This window comes from Rousettus aegyptiacus, unplaced genomic scaffold (genome assembly GCF_014176215.1).
Source record: "Rousettus aegyptiacus isolate mRouAeg1 unplaced genomic scaffold, mRouAeg1.p scaffold_m13_p_5, whole genome shotgun sequence".
NCBI classification, from domain to species: Eukaryota; Metazoa; Chordata; class Mammalia; order Chiroptera; family Pteropodidae; genus Rousettus; species Rousettus aegyptiacus.
In genome coordinates, this window is record NW_023416308.1 from 53,673,227 (window position 1) to 53,693,290 (window position 20,064).

The window sequence follows — 20,064 nt, forward strand, 5'->3', positions numbered from 1 at the left end:
ATTTCTGGTTCTGATCATACGGCAGTAGGCTAATGTTCTAATGGAACCAACTTCTTAAAGTCCAAAACCTATTTTCCAAAAGGAAGAGTAAAAAGTCAAGTTATACTATAAATGTATTACATGTGCAAACACCATATAAAGGAAGAGAAAATGTGAAACAGGAAAATACATACAGAAATAAAACACAGGGTTAAAAGCTATGCTGGCCTCCTATTCTTAACTAATCTAACTCCTCTGATTTATAAATTTTAATGTAGGAGAAAAACAAGAAAGTCCATTTAACATTTTACCTCCTGACTGTTACATATGACATGCTCATTGCTCTAGTCCCTGCCATTTTTTTACTGGCTTGATAATATATGAGCTCTTAGGAGTAGAAAACATTATACAAATGTTATATTTTTGTCTTGAGCACAAAGTATGTTCCAGAAATACTAAGAACATTTCAGTAGGCAAAAAATAACACTTATCAAGAAGAACAAGCAAGACTGCATTTTAGAAAAAATTTTTAAGTATACTCTAGGCAAAAAACAATTTTCTCTGTAGCTTCTTAATATACAAAATAGTCTGTTCAAATCAATGCTTTCTAAAAACAATTTCCCAAGAGAGCTTTTTTTAAATAAATAGGAGGGACGTAATATTTAGAGTTTCATTTATTTCCCAGCAGAAACATGAGATCTAAGTACCCTCTTGATTAATGCAATTATAATACCAGATGTGTTCCTATATTGTTTTTATTTCTGAAAAAAATTACAGTGTACACTATAAACACTAATGAAAGGATAAGAGAAATCCTTTGCCTTACCTAAAAATGAAGTATCAACAATATGTCCAGACAATACAATTTTCCACTCCAATCAGGGAAATGAAGGAAAAGATTCATGAATTAAGCTCTTCTAAGAGAATAGCTAGAAAATTATAGGCCTTCAGAAATTCACAGGTGTCTGCCCTTTCAGAACACCAAAAATCTAAAGGTATGATGCCAGAAGAATTTTAAGTGTTTTCTTTTTTGTTGTTTTAAACATCAACCAAAAAGAAAAACCATATGGACGAATTGAGGTACATTTTAGGTCATGCTAAATGCCACCATGAAAATTTGCCTATACTAAAATACAACTGTATTCAAATCTAAATATTTAGATGAACTTCTTAGAATACAAAAGTGTCAAATAAACCTTATATAAATAAAATCTTTTTAGTGTAGCCACTATGAGAAACAGTATGCCGATTCCTCAAAAAATTAAAAATAAAATTATCATATGACCTAACAATTCTACCCTAAAAGATTGAAAGCAATGACTCAAACACATATTTGTTTACACATGCTCGTAGCAGCATTATTCACACTAGTCAAAAGGTAAAAGCAAGTCAGCTGTCCATTCGCAGATGAGTGAATAAATAAAATGCAGTATACGCAGTAAAATATTATTCAGCCTTAAAAAAAATAAAATTCTGACACACACTACAACATGGATGAACTTGAGGATGTTATGCTCAGTTAAATAGTCACAAAAAGACAACTACTTTATAATTCCACTTACATGAGGACCTAAAAAAGTCAATTTCATGGAGACAGAAAGTAGAATGGTGCTTGCCAGGAGCTAGTGAAAGGGAAAAAAGGGGAGTTATTGTTTAATGGGTTCATAGTTTCTGTTTTTCACAATGTTCTGGAGATGGTTGGTGATAATAGTCATACAGTAATGTGAATGTTACTAATGCCAATTTTAACCATGTAAAAATGATTAAACTGGTAAATTTTATGTTATATATATTTTACCACAATTTAAAAAATAATATAAAGCAATAAAATTTTCTCTTATTAGTAATAAGACAAATTGGGCTTTTTAGACTAAATCATCTTTTGAATGAACAGAAAATGCTAAATTAAAAAATTACATGAAAAGTGGCACATATTTTATACCATTAATATAACCGACTGACTCAATTAAGAGGGTTGTAAGAGAGTTATGTATAACAAATCCATGTGACTCGATTTAGCCAGTGAAAGATGAGTAGAAGTGATGTCTACAATTTTAGAGGAAAAAGTTTTAGAGCTATAGAATGGATTCTTCTTTCTCTTCTATCCCTCTTATACAAGAATGCCACTTCCTATATAGGACCCAGTTTTTAAGTCTGTATACCAGGATGAAGAATAAATATGAAGCAGTAGTAGAGCTTACCCATAGCCAACATGTAATATAATAGAGAAAAGGCTGTTATTATTGTAAGATATGAACATTTGTGTTTATCTATTACTTCAATATAAACTAGTAAAAGTTGACTTGATGGCTTCATTAGACACTGAGAATAGAAGCCCAAATTCAGAGTCTATTTCCAGTGTGGGAATTCTAACAAAATCTCTCAGCTTAAATCTCAGATCCCAAAGAGATACAGTGCTCTGTAAGGATTATCCAAAAGCCAACTACCCAATCCTCACTTCCATCAACTGCTAAGAAAGTTGCTTTACTACTGAGCAAAAAAAGACATAAAAAAAAAAAAACAACTTACATAAACTGTGTGGTTTCAAAAATATCTTTAGCTTATAGAGTTTTTAAATAGATAATTCCCACTAATTGTCTAGCAGAAGCAAAAGCATATTTTCTCTGGAGCAAGCCACTTTGATTCTAAACCTTAGAGAAATCAAGCATTAATTCTAAAAGGAAAATGATTAACTCATCGGCAAAGTTAACATAGAATACAAGGAAAAATGATGCCATGCTGAAGAACTAGCTGAAAGAAGACATTGCAGAAACAGACCTGAAAAGCCTCCAATACTAGAATGTATCAGATACATATTAAAATGTGAAAGGGATTACTATGTAAAACTGTAAAATGTTTAAAAGATATTTAAAAGACAAGTTTAAACATGTAGAGAGAACAGGAAATTATGCTTTAAAAACAAAGTGTATATGTATATGTATTTATTTACTTCTAATCAAGATGGAGAAAAAAAAAGAGATTAGATTTACATCCCTGTATCAAAAAACTTAAAAAATAAAAATAAAAACAAGTAAAACAAAATATATAAAATGACGACACTCGAGATTTTGACATCAGGCAAGGAAGGGCCGCATTCCCCGTGGGCAGGAAACAAATGAGGTGACCTGATAATATCTGGAGAGTGTTCCCATGAGTTTTCAGTTGAGTGCTGTTCACCATGTGTGTGTGAAGAAATTATCTGAGGTCAGGGAAAAAAATCATCCAAAACAAATATAAATGGAATAATGCCTGAAATACACAGGCAGAGCTGGGCATACTGCCTGTTTCTAACAGCCAGAATAGAAAACCTCATAATTTAGAGAGCATTAGCTGCATTTTGAAGAAGGATATCACCTCAGTAATAGAGAAAAATGAACCATAGACTAAACACAGATGTGGCCCTACCTAACAAAGATTAAAAATGAGACTCAAAAAAAGAAAACTTTTTATAACTAATTGGACCATGTCCCAAAATCAAGCTGAAGAATATTTATAGGAATATAACAATTTCAGCACACAACAAGGTAAAATTAATAACATCTGGCATTCAATAAAAACTTACAATGAAGATAAAGAAGTAGAAAAATACAAACCACAATGAGGAAAAAAATGATAGAATTAGTACACAGGAAATTAGAACCATTTTGTGACTGTATTCTTTATGTTTAAGAAGCCAGAGTAAATATTAAAATGTTAATTAGAGACATGAAGGAATAAAAAGCCCCAAACTAAATATCTAGAGATGAAAGCGAGAATGTCTGAAATGGGAAAACAAAAAACAAAAAACAAAAATCACTGGATGGTGTTAAAGACACTATGAAATAAAAGATTAGACACTATGAAATAAAAGATTATTGTATTTGAAGAAATAGCAATAGAAACTACCCAAAATAAAAACACGAATTTAAGAAGATTTAAAAAATGAATATATCCTCATAACCTTTAGACCACTTCAAGTAGACAAGTACATTTATAATTGGAAGCCCTTAAGGATTGGAAGTGTAAGGCATGCAAGGAAGGCAAAACAATATCTGAAGAAATAATAACTATTTTTTTTTCTAAATTTGATGAAAATTATAAGCCCACAGATTTAAGAAACTCAACAGGCCCTACCACAAAAAAATATTTAAAAAAAAATAACACCAATGTACATAATTGCTTTTCTTAAAACCAATGTTGATGAGAAAATCTGAAAGGCATCCTTGGAAAGAAGACACATTACATAAAGAGAAGCAAAGAAAAAACTGAAAACAGATTTTTCATCCAAAACAATGCAACCTTATAAATATTAGAATGATATTTTAAAGTATTAAAAATAAAAAAAAAACCATATGAACGAATAATTCGAATAATTGTTTTACTTTTTGAAATCTTTCAAAAGAAAAGCAAAATAATTTTTTAGATACAAAAAAGCTGAAAGTATTCATCACTAGCGGACATTTATGTCAACTAAAAAATATCCTCAGGCTAAAGAAAATAAATACAAAGTGGAAATTTGAATTTACACAAAGGAATAAAGCACACCAGAAATGGTAACAACATGAGTAATTATAAAATGTTTTTATTACTTAAACTTTTTAAAAATATAATTGATTTTAAAGCAAAAATAACAAAGTTTGTGGAGTTCATAATACATGTATAATTAAAATGTATGACATCAATAGCATGAAAGCCAGGAGAGGACAAATGAAAGTACAATGCTATAAGGATCACATACTCTATGTAAAATAGTATGCTATCACATGAAGGCAGACTGTGATAATTAAAGGTATATACTACAGATCCTAAAGGAACCACTAAAATATACAACAGAGTTGGACTCAAGTAATATAATAAAAGAAAGAAGAAGAAAAAGAGTAAATAGAACAAATGAAAAACAAATAGCAAGATCATTTAAACACAATTATATTGATATTACACATAACTATAAAAAGTATAAACAGCCTAATTAAAAGAAAAATTGTTAGATTAAATGAAAAAGGCAGGAATTTATATTGGCTTCAAGAAATCTACTTTAAATATAAAGAAACATGTTTAAACATGGAGTGGTTACATTAATATCAAATATAATCAATGCAAAAAATATTTCTACAGATTATTATTTTTATTTTATAGTGATGAAGGGTCAATTCATTAAAAAGACAACAATTCTAAATGTTTATGAACCTAATAAGAAAGCTATGTACAAAATGAATTACAAAGATGTACAGACATCCATAATTATAATCTGAAATTTTAACATCTTCTCTGAATAACTGATAAAACAAATGGACATAAAATCAGTAAAAAAATTTGTTGTTTCCAGTGAGAAAACTAGCATGAGGAATCAATGTGCTGACGGTTATAGGCTATGTTCTAATTTATTAACAGACAGTACTATGTAAATATGATCAATAAAAGTTGTATTAGCACAACATGAAAAAAAGTAAAGATAAAAAAGATTTGGAAACACTATCAATCAACTGAACTTCACTGAAATTCATTAAACACTTCACCTAGCAACAACAGAATATATATTCTTTTTTATGTGCTCACTGAACATACTGTGGACCATGACACAAGTCTTGATAAATCTGTAAGGATCAAGGTCAGCCAAAGTCTATTCTCTGACCATAATGGAATCATAGTAAAAATTTATAACTGAAGTATCTCTGAAAACCTTCTAAACATTTTTAAGGAATATAATAACTGTCTAAATTGAGAAGAAATCAAAGAGGAATTAGAAAGTATTTTTTATTTAATGAACATAAAAACACAACATAAAAAACTATGGGATGCACCTAAAGCAGTCTTAAAAGAGAAGTTTATAGCAATAAATATAATGAAAATTTTTCTAATAAATGACTTCAGCTTTTACCTTATGAAATTAGAAAAAGAGGAATATTTGAAATTTAGAGTAAGTAGGATAAATAAAGCTCAAAGTAAAAATCAATGAAATAGAAAAAAGAAAAAAATTAAGTAAAATGTGATTTTTTAGATCAATAAAATTGATAAATCACTAGCCAATGTTAAGAATGAAATAAAAACTGATGAAAGTGCAAAAAGATATTAATATATCCACAGTTATAATCAGATATTTCAATACCATTTTCTCAATAATTGATAGAACAAGTGGACAGAAAATCAATAAGTATATTAGAAACATCAATACACCTTCTACATGATTTTACAGAAACAGGGTGTATTCTGAACTGTATTTACAATAACTTTGGCAAATTAGAAAAAGACAAATTTCTTGGACAAGATTACTCAAGAAGTAGGAGATAACCTGAATAGTTCTATTCGAGAAACTAAATTAGTAATTAATGATCTTTCTATTAAAAAAACATCGTGGCCTATTTAGGCTTGCTGGAAAATCTACCAGACATATGAAAAATAATACCTATTATTACAAACTCTTCCAGAAAAATGAATAGGAAGGAATATTTGCCAGCTCATTCTATGAGGCTTGTTGTTACTCTGATACAAAAAACAGATGATGGTATTCAAAGAAAATTACAGACCAATATCCCCATGAATACAGATGAAAATACTTTAAAATGTAAACAGGTAGACTCCAACTGCATATTAAAAGATAATATATTATGTCCAAGGAGGGTTTATGCCAGAAATTCAAGAATGGTGTAATTCAAGAATGTTTGAAATGCAATCAATGTAACTCAGTATCTTAAAAGATTAAAAACAGAAAATCATATGATCATCTCTATAGATTCAGAAAAGTTATTTGAAAAAAATTCATCACCCATTCTTGATAAAAACTCTCAGAAAACTACAGGTGGTTGGGAAGTCCCTCAATCTGACAAAGAGAACCTGAAGAATCTACAGTTAATATAATACTTAATAGTGAAAGACCACGTGCTTTCCTCCGAAGGTCAGGACAGGAACAAAGCGTGAATGTTTACTTTCACTGTTTCTATTACATATTGTACTGGAGGATTTTTCCAGGGCAACAAAACAACAAAAACAAATAAAATGCATGTAGATTGGAAAGGAAAATTTAAAAATTTTAATAGATTATATGATTGTCTACTTGGAAAATCCTAAAATTATCTAAAATTTTATTAGAACTAATAGGTGAGTTGAGTACCTTTACAAGATACAAAATCAATATACAAAAATTAATTGTATTTACATATACAAGCAATGAATAATGAAAAATTGAAGTTAAAAATATATTTCACAATAGCTTCAAAAATATGAAATATATGAGAACAAATCTGACATAATGTGTGTAAGACCTACAAAACGAAAACCACAATTTACAAATAAGAGTAAAAAATTTTAACACACTTCTCTTAGTAACTAATGAATGCTGACACAAAAAAAAATCAATAAGAATATAGATTTAAACTACACAATTAATAAATTTGACAGTATATCGTCATATATAGAACACTATATCCAACTGCAGAGCAGACATTTTCTTCATATACATCCAAAACTTTAAAAAGTATAGTGGTCTGTATGTTAGTCAATAAAGCAAGAGTGTTAACATATTTAAAAGAATTGAAACTCATTTAGAGGACATTCTTTTACTATAATACAACTGAGCAGGAAATTTTCTCAAATTCTCATTGACTATTTTTTCATAACTTCCTATTCTTATTTCATGGATATTGTGGGTATTGTTTTATTTCTGACAGCTGAATGTGATTACCTTCCTAACACATCAGTTTTAGTTTAGGGAATCACCTGTACGCTTTTTAATACAGATTTCAGGGAACCGTAAATCTAGATCCCTTCTCTCTCCTAAACAAGGAGTAGACACACAGTGTAAGCTAGTCAAATCGTACTCTCTCTCCTATGACATGAATATCAACACAAGGGAATAAAAAAATAGAAATGTGGGGAGCATATTCACTTGAAGGTGCTATCTCTGTAGTAGAATAATACCGACTGCTTTATACCAGCCTTTGTCTCTGTCGTGGTTCTCGTTCTGTTTCTAATCCTAGGTCTCTAGCTTTATATTCATTCCATGAGTTTCTTCATATACTGCTGATAAATTTCTTTTTAAAATTAACTGAATAGTCTGCCTCCAGTTATTGTGCAGGAGAAATGGAATTTGGTGCTAGCAACCACATCAGTGCAATTAGCTCATCTTCTAGCCATGAAGATTCCTCCTCCTTCCTTTCATGGCTAAGAGCTGTGCTCATTGTTTCCAGATTATGGTAAATCCCTTTAAAGGTCATCATTCAACTCAAACATAGTTGGGAGGAAGGTGAGGTTAGTGATATTTAAAAAGAGATAAAAAGTGCCAATATTACCACTTCTCTGAATAGAAGTTCAAGAAATAACCATATAGAATGTCCTTGGGTCCTCTCCTCTCCTGTCTCTGAACTTGACTCACTCTCAAAACTCTTTCAGGCCTTTTTCAATAATACACTATAGTCGTTATCACTCTGTCAGTGTCAGGCCATCTATTTAGTGACTTTCAGAAATTTCTCAAATACTATCGATGATTCTGTTTTCTTATATTTGCACATTAATGTAGATTAACTCTATTATAAGATGCTTCTTCTGTAATTTCTAAGAAGGCAAGTTAGGAGGTGCAAGTGTGCTCAGTCCACATAAATGAATGACAGATAGACCCATTTCGATAAAGAGTCATAATAGCCAGTGAAATATAATGGTATAAAGCAGGGGTCCCTAACCCCCGGGTCACGGAACCAGTACCCGTCTCTGGCCTGTTAGGAACCCAGCCGCACAGCAGGAGGTGAGCAGCAGGCAAGAAAGCCAAGCTTCATCTGTATTTGCAGCCACTCTCCAGTGCTAACATCACTGCCTAAGCTCCACCTCAGATGATCAGGCATTAGATTCTCATAGGAGCAACAGTCCTTGGTGCCAAAATTGTTGGGGACTGCTGGTCTAGATACGCTCCTGGGATACATCTAGAAATTTTGGTATTATCCACATAAAAATGGAAGTTAATAAATGGGATTACATTAGAGAGATTATATAGAGGTAGGAGAAGATGAGACAGTGAACCTGAACATATGTGGGTGAAAGAAGAGACAGGATTGAAGACTTAAAGAAACAGGTTAATAAAAGAGCAGTCCAAGGGAAAGAGTGAATCCACACAAGCTAAATTTTAAAGTTTTATTATTCTTTTAAACTTACGGCCCTACTTTAATGTATATATATTAAAAGAAAATTCGTCTATCTCCAAAATTCCCATGTGTATCATCTATTCATAAACTAATTTCATATTTTACATTTTCAGGCAATAGGTCTATTTGAGTAATCCATAACAAAAACATACTACTTCATGGATTAGATGGTCAATAATGATGGTAATGATATGCTAATGAAAGATTCATAGCATATATTTTGACCACTATTGTTATTCTAATTTGTTGTTCTCCGCCTGTATCTTATATCCACCTGGAATCTGAATTTTTTAGTAGTCAGTCATTAATCACGCTTGCATTTTATATTCAATGCCAAAAGTATTTAAAACTATAGCTCAGATTGTTAAAAGTTTGTTTTCACAAATGAACTACATAGTTCTTGCAGAACCAAATAAAGCTTCTTCTGATATCTTTATTAGTAAAGTTGCATTTCAAGGATCCCATTACTGAATAATATCTAAAAGCTCTCCATAATATATATAGCACATCACATGCATGGGTAAAATGATTTTGATTCAGAATATGAGGTCGGTGAGGAATAACAAATATTGGCATTGATTTATCTATATTGAAGGTTATCTTGAGAGCTTACTGTGCCTAATTATTTAAATTTTGTTGCTGCTGAACTAACTAAAAAATCAGTAGCTTATTTTATACTTCATATTAGATTTTCTATGGTTATATAGCTGTGACTTAAACTTGTTCTGTCTTACATGAAAGACATTCATTAATTACCTGTTACATACTCAGTGCTATGCAGGTTACTTATAATAGTGAAGTCATATCTTTGTACTGGTAGATTTTGCACCTTCACTTCTTTTTCTTCTATGTTGTCTATTTCAGTGGCATAAGAATCTAATTTGAAAAAATGTCAGGCAAAATTTTTAAATTTAACTAGAGTAAAAATATTTCCATGTCAACTTCCTTATCAGGACTTACGTATGAACTACTCAGACAATTTTATCTGTATAAACATGAGTTTTAAAAATGGAAAATTCCCAATATACAAATGGATTGTTTTTCCAAAACTTATTTATATAAATGTTATTTTAAACTTGGAAGACCTTCCTCCGCGAAAACAATGTAATGTATAATAATAACCTCTTAAAGTTGTCTAACATGTCAAAGTTTTCAAAATATCTTCACAATTATTTTTTTTACCCATCTTGAAAGGAACCTATTAGGAATGTATTGTGGTTTCCTTTATATAAATGATCAAAACTAGGCTCAATGATTAAAAGGAAACTCCTGTTTTTCTCTACCCATAGAATACTTCTAAGACCAAAAGTGGGGATGTTTTCCCACACTGACCAATTCTCCAACTCTGCCAACACCAGCTAGATGACCTACAGCTCAATCATGATGACACTATTTGGAATATGAATAGACTCCACAGGTAAAGATCTCAGACCCATAAGCCTTCACGCACACTTCAGATACCAGTGGTAAGTCTCAGAAATGTTCCTTGCATTTCTGTCCAACTGGCTGTAAATAGGGACTTCCCATAACCCCTTCTTCAGGTTCAGTAATTTGCTATAATGGCTCACAGAACTCAGGGGAACAGTTAGTTATGTATATGGGTTTATTATAAAGGCTATAGATGAAAAAAAAAACAGATAAATACTTACATAGGGTGAAGTCCACAAAGATCTTGAATGCAGGAGTTTCTATCCCCGTGGAATTGGGGTGCACTGCTATCTTGGCACATAGATGTATTCGCCAACTCAGAAGCTCTCCAAACTGCATAGTTTAGGGACTTTTATGATAGAAAGCTTTATCATATAGGCATGGTCTGTTATGAATTCGATCTCTAGCCCCTCTCCACCCACCTCCAGAGGATGAAGGGTGGGCTGAAAGCTCCAAACTCTAGTCTTTTCTAGTGACCGATCCCCATCCTGAAGCTATCTAGGGACTCACAGACACCAGTCATCTCATTAGCATACAAAACAAACTCATCACTCCTAAGATTCCAAGAGTCTTAGAGGCTCTTGTGTCAGTAACCAAGGTCAAAGACCAAATATTAGACCAAAAGGTGTTTTAGCACCTCAAGGGTTCTGGCAGCCCTGTGTCACAAAGTGTTGTGATGTGCCAAAGGTAATTTGACCAGTGTGTGGACCAATAATAGGCAGCATTAGACTTAAAACTCAAGACTTTGGGCTGCTAGAGTAGTATACCTGTTTCTCAATTTACGTGGATTATTCATTCCATGTGTCTTATTTTTTTCTTTGTGGAACAAAATCACGTAAAAAGAGTCCACCAGTATGAAAAAAATACTAAAGGAATAGGCCAATATAAGTAATTAAAATATTTATTTAACATATTTTCACAAAGACATATTAATGAAAATGTAGAAAAATAAATAAATTTTATTTGCTGTCAGTGTCTATACTGTAATCTAAAGCAGTCAACCTTCTCTTTTTAATTGGCACAAAGTTACTGTCTTCATCAATCAAAATATATGGAAATACTACTTTGGTTTCAGTATTTATGTTTATGGTTTGGGATGATCTTTTTACAACTCTATCTTTTTCTAAGTTTTCATAATTTGATATTCACTGCAACATTTTAAAAAATCTTTTCGAAATTTTAAGGTTCATTGGATGTTTGAATAAATATCTAAAATAGTAGTGTCCAGTTTTGTGGCCATGTGAAGAGCTTTGTAAATATTTTCTGCAGTGAATGAACTGGCTCAAGATCACTGCCGTATTCATTGGCAGGATGGGCTTCGGGTATTAAATGAATTGATTCATTATCAATTAATTCATGATCAATCAATAATTTGTTAAAATCACCTACATTTAAATTGTCTGAGTCTTCTTCTTGAATTTTACTTAATAAACTAATAATGTCAGTTAATCCCTCTTTATTTGTTGGAATCATATTCCCTGGAACAACCACTTCTCACCATATATTGCTTTCCAGCAAGCATTTAAAGTTGACAGCTTTATATCACTCAGATATAAAGCCATATTCTTGTTATGGCTTACAATCGTGTATTTATTTCAGGCTTTTGTGACTGTAAGTGATTCATTATCTTTAAGTTTATTTCAAATATCATGAAAACTCCATTTAATATAATTAATTAAAGGTGGAAATAATTCCTTGATCTGAAAGTTGGATAAGGAAGTTGTATATGGTGGCAAATATACAGCTTTTATATTTGGATGTTCTAAATTGTGTGGATGACCAGGTGCATTATCTGAAAGTAATAGTGTTTTAAAAGGGAGACATTTTCCTTCACATAATTTTCAGCTTCTATAGCTGCCAGAGCCTGCTGGCAGAGATCGATCAGTACCTGAAAGAGTGGGGGTGAAGCCTAAGAAAAAAGAAGAAGATAGGAAAGCGCTTCAGGAGGGCATACAGTCACTGCTGCAGCCCCGAGTTTATTTAGCACGCCTTTATATAAGTTTTGGATACAATAGCAAAGCACAGGGTACAATATAGTAAAGCACAGGGAACAATAGTAAAGCACAGGGAACAATAGTAAGGTACAGAGTACAATGGCAAAGCACAATGTACATTACCATAGGAATGCTGACATTTACATAAGTTCCTATTCTTTTCTGGGCTGTAAAACATTCCACTATCTTAAGAAGATTTCTTTAGGAGGCAAACCTCCCCTCCAGGGTCAGTAATGTTTAACTCCACACCCTGCTTCCTAGAACCATTGTTTAAGCAGTCTCAGCAGCAGCAGCTGCTTCATGGCTATCAGCTACACGTGACTTCTTCAGTGTCTTTTAATGGCTCCCAACATATAGCAAAACATTTGTAAAATCAATCCCAAAAAGCATCAGTAGTCACCCATGCTCTTTTATTGGCCATCCAATGAATAGGAAGATAATTAATAATTGTGTTTAAGGATTAGCTCTTTGTACATTGCTGAGTTAGCTATTGTTTTTTAGAAAGAATAATCACAATAATGGAAATGAAAAAGAAAGAACCATGTAAAATGAGACTGCGTAAATGGAAACTGTGAAAATCCACATAAACAGGGGGAATATTTACCACATATAAAAAACTTGTGCAAAAAAATACCATATAAATTGAGGAATGGCTATTTATTTCACCACAATTAATTAGTTCATATATGTTGGTTAAGTTACTTGGGATGTCCAAAGCTTTTTCAGCAAGTATTGTATGTTTTCTTTGAAATATGTTAGGAAATATCAGAATGATGGTTACTAAGTTGAACAAACAAAACAGATAAAGTAAGATATTTGATATTTATTTCTAAAGAAAGTACTTGGAGAAGAATGTATTTGATTGGACAAAGATGAGAAAACTGATGAAGATTTGGAAAGATTCTGAAGGGTTCTTTGGTGAATTTTCAAGGAATTCAGTTAAAATGGGAATTTGGGGGTACAATGTTTCTTTTATATCAATTTTTCTTTAAAATATGAGAAGAATATTCTTTGATTTTTCTTAATGTTGACAAATATAAATTATAACATAGGTCCTCTTAAAGGGTGGAAATTTTTATAAATTGAGAAAAGAAAAAAAGAAGGAAAAACTGGAGAGGAGACAATTTATTAAGGTTAGCATGAGAGAGTTGAAAGAGAAAGGCAGAGCAGGAATATATTTAAAACAGAGCCTGCTAGTATGAATTGAAATAAAATGTGAGGGAAGAAAGAATGAGCAAAATGGGGAATGGATGGAGAAAGAAGACATGGGCCCCATTCTTTTTTTCTTTCTTTCTCTAGAAGAGCATTGGAAAAACTCCAAGGACACATGTGGCAGTAAGGGCCTAAGGTAGCACCAATGATCTCCACCTTCTGGTTCTAGTCTTTATGTAATTTCCCTTGACTGTGGGCTGGATTTAGTAATTTATATCTAGTGAATAAAATGGAGCAGAAGCAAAGGGATGTCACCTCAGAGATTAGGTTATAAAAGTCTTTAGTGTCCATCTTCAGCCTTTGATCTTTCTTGGCTCTATTGCTATTGCCTTTCTTCCCTCCTTCTCCCTCTGCTGTATCACTTATTCTGAGGAAATCAAGCTGCCATGTTTTGAGCAACTCTATGGTACATGCCAACATAGCAGAAACAGTTCATCAGTCCAACAAACCACAAGAAACTGAAAGCTGTGAATAATCACATGAGTGGATCCTTAAACTCCAGTTGGGTCTTGAGATGACTAGAGTCCTGGCCTGCTTTACTCCACTAAACTGTAACTAATAGGTAACCTATCTACATACAAATTTTAAAAAATGCAATGAAATTCTCTAACTACAATACAAAGGAGAAATAAAAGGGAATAATTTAATATAATGTAATATGCGTTTAAATATGTAAATGTTCTTACGTGATTACACTTAAGACATAGTAGAGTAGTCAAATGTTTGAATCCATATGTGACTTCAAAAGCAGATTGCTGCAGTTGTATTGCTTCCTCAAATACTGCAGGTAGCATTTTCATTAGTGATGCAGTTTCCAAAAATAATGAACAAATCTTGGTATAATTAGGCAAAACATCAATTTTTCTTGAAGTACAGAGTAGTTACATCCCTGTAATATAGTTGCAGCATTATATAGAATTTTGAAAATTTTGCTTATAGATCAGTTATTATCTATTAATTTTATTTCAGAATTGTAAAGCAGGCATAAAAAGTAATTATCATAAAAAAGGACCTTAAGTGTAATAGGACTGACCACTGGCATAGAGAATTATTTTTAAAAGAAGTTATTAAATCTAATAGAATAGAACACTGGTCTAGAGAGAAAATTAAATTTAGTGAGAATGTTGATCAACTTGGTAGGAAATAGAAAATCAGCTTAGCAATTAAATGCTAAAAATTTAGAAAATTCAGCTATATAAGTCAAGGAATTCCTGTACAGCAATTTATGGCTCCTCTTAATATAAATATTGTAACCTGGCACCTTGTAGGATATTGATTTCCTATATGTTTTGACACTGCAACCTCAACTAATTGTCTTTTAATGTTTTTCTTTATTACTTTTTAATTAGTCAAGGTCAACTTTCTTTTACAATAAATTTTCTTTCTATATTCTGTCTCTCCATGTTGACTAGATGATTTAGTAATCCATACCCAAGAAAGAAAAGAGTTATATGATGTTAATGTTTGAGAAATTCTGGATGATTTCTAATGTGGGCCAAACAGAGGCACACATTAATCTTAGAGCATCCATGTATAAAAACATTGCAATTTACTAGAATTGGAGTCGTAAGGGGGTTGATTTTGATACAGTCGTATAAACTTATGTATACTAATGTATGAATTGCTCTTCACTCAATTTTTACTTTATGATTTTGATAGTGTATGAATATCACTGTCAGAGATACTATACATTATCAAGAAGTGAAACTATATAAATGTCTTACTATAACCTTGTAGGTATTAGTCAGTTTAGAAATTGTGATCTCACTAGTGATTACAGCATAACTAAAATGTGTGAAGAATATCATCAGCAGCAAAAGACAGAAAGGGGAGATGAAGGAAAACTGGGAAAGTAAGAAGATGTGGTATTTAATGAAAGGGAAATTGCTCTGAAAGTTTGATGACTCTGGTAGTTTTCAGCTGATCAATAGTGCTGAGTAGTGAAAACCCCAGGGTCATTCACAGAAAGCCTCTTAGTTTTCAGAACCATATTGGATTGATGTAAAACCTCATAATTCAAATCAGTAAAAGCTGCACCCTGTATTCAAAAGCAAAATAATCAAAGCCATCTCTTATTACACGCCATTGGCTTTCCAGTATAATAATATTTGCACTTTTTTCTTTTCTTTGCTTTTTTTTTTTTTTTTGCTTTTATGATATTTTTCTTTGCCTGCAGCTCTTTTGAAAGATAAAAATATTGAACTTACCTTGTCACGTTGTGCTGCTCTCCACATGCTCATGGTCATTAAGAATTTTTTTTCAATTATCTTTGTAGTCAATGAGGTATTTACAAAACTCTTCGTGAGCCCTTCACATCTACTTGTAGTTGTGAAACTGGGACCAGAATAAGTATCAGCAGTTCATTTGCCCATCCCTAGCTGAACTTCTATTTCAGCCTCCAGAGCAATTATCGTAAAGTTTCTTCTAGCACTAACTCTATCCTTCCCTTAACAGTTTCAGCAAATAATTTAGCCTTCATTTAAATAGTAGTGATGTAAATGTAAATAGAGTAGTAAATGTAAAGACCCTCAACTCACCTTTTCTAGCTCAAAAGTAGCTGTAGATTTACCTGTCTTTACTACCTTCACTTCCATTTCAGTAAATTGCCTTAGTCTGTTCTAAGGTAAACCCTTTTATCTGTAGTCTTAAATCTCTACCATCTTATATCTGTTCACCACTATGTCTTATAAAGTTGTCCCTTCAATTATTCCCACTCTTATTTATTCAACTTATCCTTCCCCAGTTTATCTTCTCAGCCTACAAAATTGCCATCCACTCATCCACCCTGAAATCCTTTCACTCTAGCCTCTTCAATGTATAATTTCCCTCATTATCCATTTTTTTAAGAGAATCATACGTCATTGTCTCCATTTAGTTTCATTAATCTACTCAAATTTGGGTTTTGTTCCTGACAATTGAAATAAAATTACTCTCATAAATTCTCCACTGCTCCCTTAATTAATACTATTTTATTCACAAATGCATTCCAAATACCTCATACATAGTAGATACTCAATAAAACACTGCTGAGTCATTAAGAATCAAATTGTTTTCAAATTTCTTATCAAACCACTCAAAGACCTTAATAATCAGTCCCAAATATCTTTCTATTTTCATCTGTTATTATTTCAAATGATGCATCATTTATTTCTATCATATTAAGCATATGCTGAGTTCTGTATATATGTTTTAATTGATTTGTTCTTTTCCTATGCATTAGAAAATAGTGGTTAAAAGCTAGGCATAAGATGTAAGGTCACCTGAATTTAAATTGCACTGTATCACATACCATTTGTGTTAATTGTTTTTTTAAAAATTTTTTTAGTATTTTTTAGTTAAAATTATTGGGGTGACATTGGTTAATAAAATCATACATGTTTCATGTGTATAATTTAATAACATGTCATGTATATTGTGGCAATATGGATGGATCTTGAGATTAACTCTTTTTCTTATCTACGTATTTTTTAAGGATTATTTAAGTATTGGGGAAGAAAGGAGCACTTAGCTAGTCGCCCCACCCATCATCCCAGAGGAACTTTTGTCCTCTTATGTTCTTATTAGATTGGAAGTTCCTATAAGAGTAGGACTGTGTCCCACTGATCTTGGTCTTCTTCCACCTCCCAAAGCCTCAAAGACAATGCTTTCTGCAAGTCATCATAGTCTTTCCTAAAGGGGGCCAGATCAGGCTCAGCTGGATGTTAGCCCAGTGAATAGAAGCTGGAGGAAAGATCAGGGGCTAGGAGTTGGATATGGTCTCCTCCTGTTCTAAAAACAGAAAACGAGTATAAGCCATGATTTGAATGAAAAATCATACTTCAGAAAATCAAAATTATTCTTCAGATGCATACTGTGATGGGTCAGAGTATATACCCACCTCAAGTTGGGAGAGAGGGTTAGAGTACCTCTTACCTAATGATAGAGTCAGTGTGTGAAGAAAATTCTAAAAATTCAAGTCACCTTGAATGTAAGAGGTTAATTGACAGTCAGAATAAGATACAAGAAGAGCAGAGAATCCAACACCTGGCAGCCAAATCCAGTGGCTTATATTAAGAAATGAGGCAAAAGTAAGTGAAAAGTCAGAGGGGTTCCAGAGTGAGAAGTGTTGATGAAAGCACTAAAAGTTTTGCAGACTGAACATTAGAACAGTACATGGTACATAGTCATATATGACAATAACAACAATAATGATAGTTATTATTATCCTGGTAGTTTGGGCCAGAATTGTGGTTAAGATTTAGTAGAGGCAGTGTACTTGAGAAAACATAAATCAAAAATACAAAGCATTCAGGAATTTGGGGCATGTAATAAAAAGGTCCAAGCCAGGAAACCATGTAAGAACAAAGCAAAATATCAAAGTTGAACTTGAGAAGCAGAGCCCAGAGAATTATCTTAAGGTGACTAAAATGTAGCTGCCTTGATTTTATATGTGATTCTAATGACTGTTGTCAGGGTGTACCCAGGAATTGATCTACAGATCCAAGATTAATTCTACCCAATAAAAATTCCTCCAGATTTTGTAAGAATTTCTGCCTCAAATAGAAATGGATCCTCGTGCCTGAGTCTTATCACAGAATTCATTTTATTTTCTGGAAAAGAAACAATTCAAAGAGTTCTGGTAGTGCTCTTTCATGAATCTAACACTTAATTTGGGGAAATATGATCCCCCAAATAGGGAACTGTGAAATCAAAAGGGCTAAAATTACAGCTTGAGAGGGATGGGCGTAAAGCCAGTGAAAATACAGAGGAGAATTGTCATTTTAATTTGAATAGTGGCAGGAAGAGATATTGCTAGAAAGAATAGGAACACAGCAAAAGAAATGATTTGAGTTGGACCCTCTGTGTTCGTTAACAGAAACTGAGACTTGTAGGATACAAATAGAGCCATTGAGGTGAGACTCCACCTAGCAGTGCTGGAGGCAAGTCACGAGCCAAGTGCTCCTTCAACCACATGCCATATTGGGTAAAGTTTGGGGTTTTCTCTGGGTTTTATGTAGAACTGCATGTTGTATTTCACCTGAGAAGGCATTCCAGTTGTTAAGCAAGTAGAGCTGAGTGCTTAAAATCTCTGGCTCTGTGAGGCACACTGGACTTTGAATCCTGGCTCTGTCACCTTTTGACTGTGTGATGTAAAAAAGTTAGGAAATATGGTTTTGGAGAAGTGGGTAGGAGTGGGAGTGACAGATGTTATACATTGATTGTGTAACATTTTGAGACCAAGGAGGGGCCCTGATGTTGGACCTCTCCTAACCAAGCCAACCTGGAAGGAGGAATAGTTCCTTCTTCTCATTCCTAAAGTGACTGTCATCTTCTAGTCACTCCAGAAATATTATGTGATCTAGAGAGTTTGTCAAATAGTTGAGGCCAGAGGTAGCTGTGCAGTTTAAGGTGATCAAAGTCAACAGCAAGTGGCACCTTTGATGCATGATTCAAAGACACCGCTTAAAGAATCTAGAAAATAATTGGAAGGGAAATAAGGAGTTAGCGAAAGTCCTATTAAGTGTTTATTTGACTTCATTTTTAACCAAGCTTGTCATCAAGTTTAGTCTTTATAACAGCTATATGAGGCAGATAATGTAATCTAGACTTTATAGACAACTTAGGATCAAAGTAGTGAAATAAATATGCCCAAGATCTCACAGCTAGTACAATAAAAGCATAGTTTTAGGTTGAATTTTGTCTCTTCTTGGTGTCTCACATTCTTTCTCTCCTATTCACTTGTTAGTAGTGTTAGTAGATGCACTTGTAGATAATACAACTGCACGTATTCCAATATGCCCTTTAGGCCAGCTATCTCCTAAGCTAGCTCAGCCTCGCCCAACATAGTGCATTGAGGACTTTTGAGCAACTTGAATGTTCTATATTTTGGAGGAACAATGTCTGGAGATCATACCCAGATAGCATCTCTGGTCCTTAAACAGGAAACAATATTTCTCCTTTAACTCTTTTCTAGTTTAGAAATAAAAAGTGCAGGTCACTGCCAGTGTTAATTTACCATCACATATAGGAATGCTACGTTTTCTAGGATTTGACATTTTTAGCTATTGAGAATTATTATATAAATGGAAATACCACTAGTAAAAACAGAATGCCAAAAATAAAATGCCAATTGTTTCTAAAGACTATGAATATACTAGAGCAATGTGAAAATAATAATAAAAGCTAGATATTCTGTGGTAGACATTGGGGGTAAGGTTAGGACTGTAATCTGTGAGTTATTTCAGGCTAAGCGTGGCAGCCACAAGTGAGGCCAGCGAGTATTCTCAGGGCAAATGGGAAATGTGTTAATTTTGCATATCTTCTGTCAGATAGTTTTAATTCTCTAAATTATAACCGAATGACAC